The sequence below is a fragment of the Anolis carolinensis genome, chromosome 5 (assembly GCF_035594765.1).
Source record: "Anolis carolinensis isolate JA03-04 chromosome 5, rAnoCar3.1.pri, whole genome shotgun sequence".
NCBI lineage: Eukaryota > Metazoa > Chordata > Lepidosauria > Squamata > Dactyloidae > Anolis > Anolis carolinensis.
The window spans coordinates 167,064,033-167,071,582 of record NC_085845.1 but is presented as its reverse complement, the minus strand read 5'-3'; the positions used below and the strand labels follow the sequence as shown (position 1 = coordinate 167,071,582).

At 39.9% G+C, this 7,550-nt stretch overlaps 1 protein-coding gene across 3 annotated transcripts in view; it reads left to right on the top strand.

Annotated features, from left to right (window-relative positions):
- Positions 1-4,052, top strand: part of stra8 (stimulated by retinoic acid 8) — a 33,512-nt gene extending 29,460 nt beyond the window's left edge. For all 3 annotated transcript variants that reach the window (XM_016993730.2, XM_062982852.1, XM_062982853.1), the window contains exon 9: positions 1-4,052. This exon is cut by the window's left edge and continues 1,254 nt beyond it. The gene's annotated coding sequence lies outside the window, so the exon portion shown is untranslated.
- The last annotated feature ends 3,498 nt before the right edge of the window (positions 4,053-7,550 follow it).

Genomic DNA, 7,550 nt, shown 5'->3' with positions numbered 1-7,550 from the left:
CTCTTGGCACATTTCTCCCATTCACTCTCTATTCGTGCCTCTTCAACATCCACAGCATTGTTGAAAATAGCTGACCTCCAGTTAGAGTGCTTGAGGTCCAGGACTTCCCAGTTCTCGGTGTTTATTCCACATTTTTAGGGTTAACTTTAAGCCCATCTTTAGATCTATTTTGCTGTCCACTGACATTCCATTTTCCATTCTTAAGCTCAGAGTAAAGTAATTGCATTGGAAGTTGGGCATTCAGACAGCATGGCCAGTCCCGCAAAGTTGATGGCAGAGAATCAACACTTCAATGCTGGTGGTCTTTGCTTCTTCCAGAGCGCTGATGTTTTTCTGCCTGTCTTCGCAAGAGATTTGCAGGATTTTTCAAAGACAACGCTGATAGAATATTTCCAGAAGTCGAGAGTGATGTTTGTGGATGGTCCATGTTTAGCAGGCATACAAGAGTTGGAAGGATAATAGCTTTATATGCAAGCATCTTGGTATCCCTATGAATGTCCCAGACTATCCCTCTGTCAATAATCTGGCCCCTAGCAAGTGCAGGAATGAATAGTTAAAGCACCGTTGCTTAAACGTTTCCAAATAGGGAAAGTCAATCATCCTCAAAGACAGTCCTCCAAGTCAGTGTTTGGAATTATATAAGCAGAAGACTGCATTGTGCATTAATATGTTATGCATAACCTCTTATTCTCCCTAAAATGTAAGATTTTTTTTTAATTCTTTAGTTATAATGATAATTCCAATCAACAAGCAGAACCAGTTTTCAACTGGGGCAAATCAGTAACAGAATCAGTAAGAGAGGATCAAAGAGATGATAGGAAAGGTTAGAATGAAACAGCAGAAACCCAAACATACCAGATATGCCTTTTCTCTCTCTCGACTCTCTTATGGCTGTTAATAGATGTTATTTTGTTTTCTGTTAATATGTGTAGGACTTCTGCCAAAAAGAGAGGAAAATCCATCTTTTGCTTCTCTGCCTGGTCAGGAAGATCCTCCATTCTCAAAGTGACCCCTTCTTTGGCCATCTGTCGGGGGTGCTTTGAATGCGATTTCCTGCTTCTTAGCGGGGGGTTGGACTGGATGGCCCATGAGGTCTCTTCCAACTCTACTATTCTATGATTCTATGATTCTACACTGCCACATAAAATCCATATTATCTGTTTTGAACTGGATTATATGGCAGTGTAGACTCACATAATCCAGTTCAAAGCAGATTTCTCAAAGCAGTGTAATAGGAAGAAATGTTTGGAGATCTTGTAGGCATCTTTTTATTCACTTGATAGGATCTTAAATTGCATGATATAATAATTCCATTTGCTTTTATATGTATTCAGGTTCGTAATATTTCATATACAGTAGAGTCTCACTAATCCAAGCCTCGCTTATCCAAGCCTCTGGATAATCCAAGCCATTTTTGTAGTCAATGTTTCAATATATCGTGATATTTTGGTGCTAAATTCATAAATACAGTAATTACAACATAAAATTACTGCGTATTGAACTACTTTTTCTGTCAAATTTGTTGCATAACATGAAGTTTTGGTGCTTAATTTGTAAAATCATAACCTAATTTGACATTTAATAGGCTTTTCCTTAATCCCTCCTTATTATCCAAGTTATTCGCTTATCCAAGCTTCTGCCAGCCCGTTTAACTTGGATAAGTGAGACTCTACTGTATCTGCCATTGCTTTCATGGTAGTCAAATTGTTAACTTCTTCAGCTTTTGTTATTTTAATGTAATGCATTCTGTGTTTTCATTATTTTTGTAAGGAGCCCCCACTGGCGCAGTAGGTTACCCTTGTGCCGGTAGGACAGCTAGACCGACAGATCGGCAGTTTGAATCTGGGGAGGGTGGGTGTGCTCCCTCTGTCAGCTCCAGCTCCCCATGCAGACATGAGAGAAGCCTCCCACCAGGATGGTAAAACATCAAAACATCCGGGCATCCCCTGGACAACGTCCTTGTAGATATCCAATTCTGTCACACCAGAAGCAACTTGCAGTTTATCAAGTTGCTCCTGGCACGAAAAAAATTGTAAAAACATACTTGAAAGTAGGCAAAATTAAGGGCGACTTTCCTGCTAATGATGAGGCCCCTGCACTTTAGAAGTACTTATGGGGATTCAGGCCATTTTTTCTAATGGCTGGAAATAGAAATGTCATTCTTTTTGAGAATTATTTGAATTACGATAGCGAAGGCTGTCATTCATTGGTTTCAGTCCAGTTATTAGGTAAGAAGGAGATACTGAAAAGCCCCAAAATGGATCTGGCAAGTCCAATGCTCCTCTTTTGAGGGACCTGCTTAGGCCATTAGGACTTTATGCTTAGTAATGGATAGACAATTAGTGAAGGGCCTTTCCTCAGGAGTATGTGTCCTATAAACAATGCAGTTTATGCTGGATCATCAAACACATGACAAAATACCATAATTGTGCTATGCTTAGGTAATCATCCAAGCCAAATAGTGAATAGGATCCCTCACCAGTATAAGTGAATGCCAAAGCCATTGTATTTCCAATTTTTGTGTATGGTTGTGAAAACTGGACCAAGGGTGGAGAGTAATGGCAAGAAGATAAATGATCTCATTTGAAATGTGATGCTGGAAGAGAATTCTGAAGATACAATGGACCGCCAAAAAGGATCCTAGAGCAAATCAAGCCTCAAGTCTCTCTGGAAGCTGAAACTGTCACACTTTGGACCATATTGTGAGAAGATTTGACTCACTAGAAAAAACAATGCTTAGTAAAGTAGAAGGCAGCAGGAAAAGAGAAAAGCCACATTACAGGTAGACTTTACTGAGGAAGCCATAGCCCTTAATCTGTCTGCAAGACCTTAGCAAAACTATTGATGAAAAGGTGATCTGGAGGTATCATTCATGGAGTTGCTATAATTGATTTGATGGCAGTTAATGACAAACATTTCTGAGCCACTTGCAATACCTCCATACCAGAAAGGTCAGGAATTTAAGGAAGGCAGCTTTCACAGTCTTCCCTTTAATCAGCCAAATAATTATTAAATGCAGGCTTTCAGGTCATTATTGGTGGCTGGGTGAAGAGTTTACATTGTTTTAATTATTGCTTTCCATATCAAAGTCTCATGGAAATACTTAAAATATGCCGGAGCTGGGTTGTCAATTCAGAGTAATTAAAAACGGTCAAGCATGACCGCAATCTGTATAATTATTGAGTTCTATAATTTCCTGACCAACTTTTCTGTATTAAGGTATGCTTAGGAAGGGCCCCTAGGTTATTAAAGCATAAAAGAATGTAATACAAACAAAAGGTCAGTATCAAAAGTGATTAAGAAGAAGCAGTCAGATTAAGGATGGAATAGCAGTTGGATCTCTTCAAGATCCAGAAAACATAATTTCAGATCATATCAAAAATGGTATTTTCTCAGGAAGCCATTTCTTAATCTAGATGCCCTGCCACACCTCACAAGATGAAGAAATCAGATGTAAAGTTTTTATTTAATTATTTCATATCAAAAGCATTGCATAAATTAGTATAAAACTGATGGAAATAGAAGGAACACAAGCGGCTCAATATCTTTTGACCAAAAACGGGCAACAGCGACTGCATTGTCTATATCCTCAAACAATTCTTTCTCTGTACATGAGGCAGGACATTGTGGACAAGTATGCAGATGTGGACTTGTCTGTTCTGTTCCACAGTCCCAAAAGGTGGAGGATTATTTTAGGTAGTGCCATTTTGCCAGGTTGTCTTTGGATCTGCCCACTCCACTTCTGAGTCTGTTCAGGGACTTCCTGGTTTCCCATTCTTGGTTTGCCCCCGGAGGAAGACCCTTGCGGGGTGGGAGGTGGTGTCCAACCGGGATTTCCTGGTTTAGCTGCCCAAAAGGATACCCATGCTGTTGCTGGGGGAACATTAAGAGAAATGATGGTTTTCATCAAGCTTTTCCTTGATTTGAGTCTACTTGGAGGAGGCTGATAGCCATGCAATGGATGGCTTTCATAGCGTTCAGTCTTATTTCTCTCACAGTTAGCAGCAACTTCCCATCATACATCGGGGGGAGATGCCAGCTAGCTTGTAGAGTTTATCAACAGGTGTACTCGTAGGTTTGAATCATCCTGTGATTATTCTGCATGTTTTATTCAATGCTATGTTCACCTACATTGAATGGGCAAACTTGTGCCGAACAGGGCAGGCATACTCAGCGGTTTAGTAAGACAAGGCCAGGGCTAATGTTCTTATTAATTTTGGGTGTGCACACCATGCGCTGCCAGTAAGTTTCCGCAGGATGTTATTGTGTGCAGCTACTTTTGTGCTTGATGTTCATGCAGTGTTTCCCATATGTTAGTGTTCAATAGAAACAATGATCAACTTCTTGGCCTTCCCAGGTAACTTTCAATTTCCTATTGGCTTCACACTTTCATAATAAAGTGAAATTCAGAAACATTTCTATTGTAAAACAGAAGTGTCACTTGGTTGGGATTTCCAATTATATTTTTATTTGTTTCACTGATGCAAGAAATACACATTTAAAGTGTTACTTGTAAAGCTACCATTAATACTTTGAGATGCTAAATGTGATATTTACTTACTTGTAAGGCCTGTTCAGCATTTTACATTGTTTTAGTGATAATTATGACCTGTTATGGCAGTTGTAAGTGGGCCAAACAAACAGAGTGGGAGAGGAGGTGTAAGTTTTGGTACAATCTTTCCTAGAGTTTCGGTGACTCTAACTCGGCTGTCCTATCCCTATCATTGGACTGGATGTTTCATCCTTCTCACAAGACAGGTGTTCAAGTGACAGAATATTTTTTAAAACACAATTATATTTGTGTCTTTTCTGAGAACAGCAACTCCTGTACCTGTTTTCTAACTCGTTTAACGACGGGTTTGTGGGTGTTCTTCGTAAACGTTCACAAAACCCTGAAACATTCTCAAGGAAGGAACCATGTTGGTTTTCATAATCTGTTTCGTATCATCATCATTAACCCACATTTGTGTGAGTGGCAAGAGAGGACTTTCTTGTTCACGTCTTGCAAAATGGCTTTGCCAATTCAGGATTGTCCAAGGTCCTGAGGTTCATGAGTCAAAACTCAAGATTTAGGGATGGCCAGTAAGTAATAATGCATTAAGCACTAACACGGTTTCCAAGCCTGTCATTCATTCAAACACACATACATGGAGTGGGAGGGAGAGAGAATGTACATGCCTTTTTAGAAATAAAGAAAATTTAGCTGACGCCTGGGATGGTCCCAGATCAAGGGAAAATAAAGGGATTATTCTTTTTCCTCTACTTAAGGAATATTTAGTTTAGTTCACTGGCTTTCAGCCAGGCGGATGGAAAGAGAAAACTTGCTAAGTAAATATAAAGACTTCCTGGAAAGTCTTCCCAAGTTGCTGCTACCAATCAAAGTTTGTAAATTGTGGAAAGCTACTGCTTTCCTACATCGATTGGATATTTCAGACAGCCCTATTTGCATGAATACTCCCAAACTGGAGAATTTGCCTCCCGATATGTTACCTGAAGAGGGCCCATGTAAATCAAACACTCCAACCTTGATTAGATTGTTCTCTCTAGAAATCTCTAGGTCTTCCAGTGTGATTATATGTCAATCTCCAGAAAAAGTTGGAAGTATGTAATCATAATGTTACCTTGGAGAACCTAGAAGTTTCTGGAGAAACATTCTGTAGGACTCTAGGTTCTCTTGTGCAATTCTGTGGTTAGCTTCCAAGAGAAACTGCCCACAGAGTCATGCTGGAAGATCTAGAAATTTGTAGACAGATGTTTAGGTAAGGTTTTCCCCTGACGTTAAGTCCAGTCGTGATCGACTCTGGGGGTTGGTGCTCATCTCCATTTCTAAGCTGAAGAGCCGGCGTTGTCCGTAGACACCCCCAAGGTCATGTGGCTGGCATGACTGCATGGAGCGCCGTTACCTTCACGCCGGAGCGGTACCTATTGATCTACTCACATTTGCATGTTTTCGAACTGCTAGGTTGGCAGGAGCTGGGGCTAACAGCGGGCGCTCATTCCGCTCCCGGGATTTGAACCTGGGACCTTTCGGTCTGCAAGTTCAGCAGCTCAGTGCCTTAACGCACTGTGCCACCAGGGGCCCCCTAGACAGATGTTTATTTAGGTAAAAAAAAAAAAGCAGATTTCCATTTTCACAAGGATTTGTTTTAATTCCTAGTGAATGTGGAGGGCTGATTTTAACTGAATCCAGGTTCTGGAAATGGTCATTTCTTGCTTGGTTTGTAGAACTTCTATTTTTTTTTCCCTGCACCAAGAAGATGTACTTTTTTTAATGTGTGGAATTTTTTTCAACCTGTGAAATTGAAGGCCAAATGGTCCATTTTGCTGCCACTTGGACATGAGTAAGCCATCCTATAGCTGATTGCTCTCCCCTTCCGAGATATGGCTCAGTAGCTCCAAATAATCTGAACATTTTATTGCAGAGGGAGAAGAAAGGAGGAGCGTTATCCCCACCCATTTCATTGCAAGCTAGACCTACATTTATGCAAAACGGGACACCCTTCCTTTCTTTTTCTTGAGGTCCCATTTTCCATGTATGCATTTCTTCTTCAGATAGCTATTTTATTTTTGAATGTTAATTGTTCTGTGAATGGCCTTCTCAAATGAAGCTTCAACAGCTCCAACCTGATGATGACAATGGCAGTGAAAAGCTATCACTATAAACATTAAAGCAACATTTCAAGAGCTCTAATTGCACAATTTTATATACACATATCCATGTTAATGTGTATACAAGAAACTAGCTGCTCACACTATTATCAAAACCTGAAGATGTCTGGATCTCTTTGTCTTGTTTCTGTTTCATGTGAAGATGTCAGATTTTGAAATTAGTGAAAAATTCTGATATTTAAATTTTGTTCTGTTTTATTTTCAATACAAAATGTATTTTGAAAAAACATTTTTTATGCAAGTCCTCACATCTACATTATAAGAAGGTTGGTTTTAATGACAGTGCAATTAAGAAAACTTTGGAAGGGGGGCAGAAAGATTGTTAGTGCAGGTCACCCATTTAACCTCTGTGATCACTGTATTAGATCATATCCATCCTTAAGTTACTCTGAAATGGGAAAATGTTCTTTCCTATTGAATAAAGCTTGGTCTTCTGACACCATCATCAATAAAATGTGCATGTATTTGCTAAAGGATAAAACAATGGTTTTGATAAAAACATGTCCCATTTAGGTCCTTATGATTTTGGCCTATAGTTACTATCAGCCCTAGTCAACATTGTCAATGATGGTACGTATTAAGGGAGTTGGTAATAAACATCTGGTGGACTCAGTCGCTCACCTCTAAATTAAATGAAGCACAGGAGTCACAGCAAATACCAAATCTGAGGTATCTGTGAGGTCAGCAGGGTTTTTTCATCTTCCTCTTCCCTCAATAGCCCCATGGAACCTGTCTCCTTTCAGTCATCTCCCAAGGATTGCTGAGCCTTTTCGCATGACATAGAATATGGTTCGTGGTACTGGAGATGGAGAGGGAAGATGGTGGAAATCACCTCACTTTTTGTAAACATAGCAGCAGCCAAAGACCCAAGCCATTGTCTT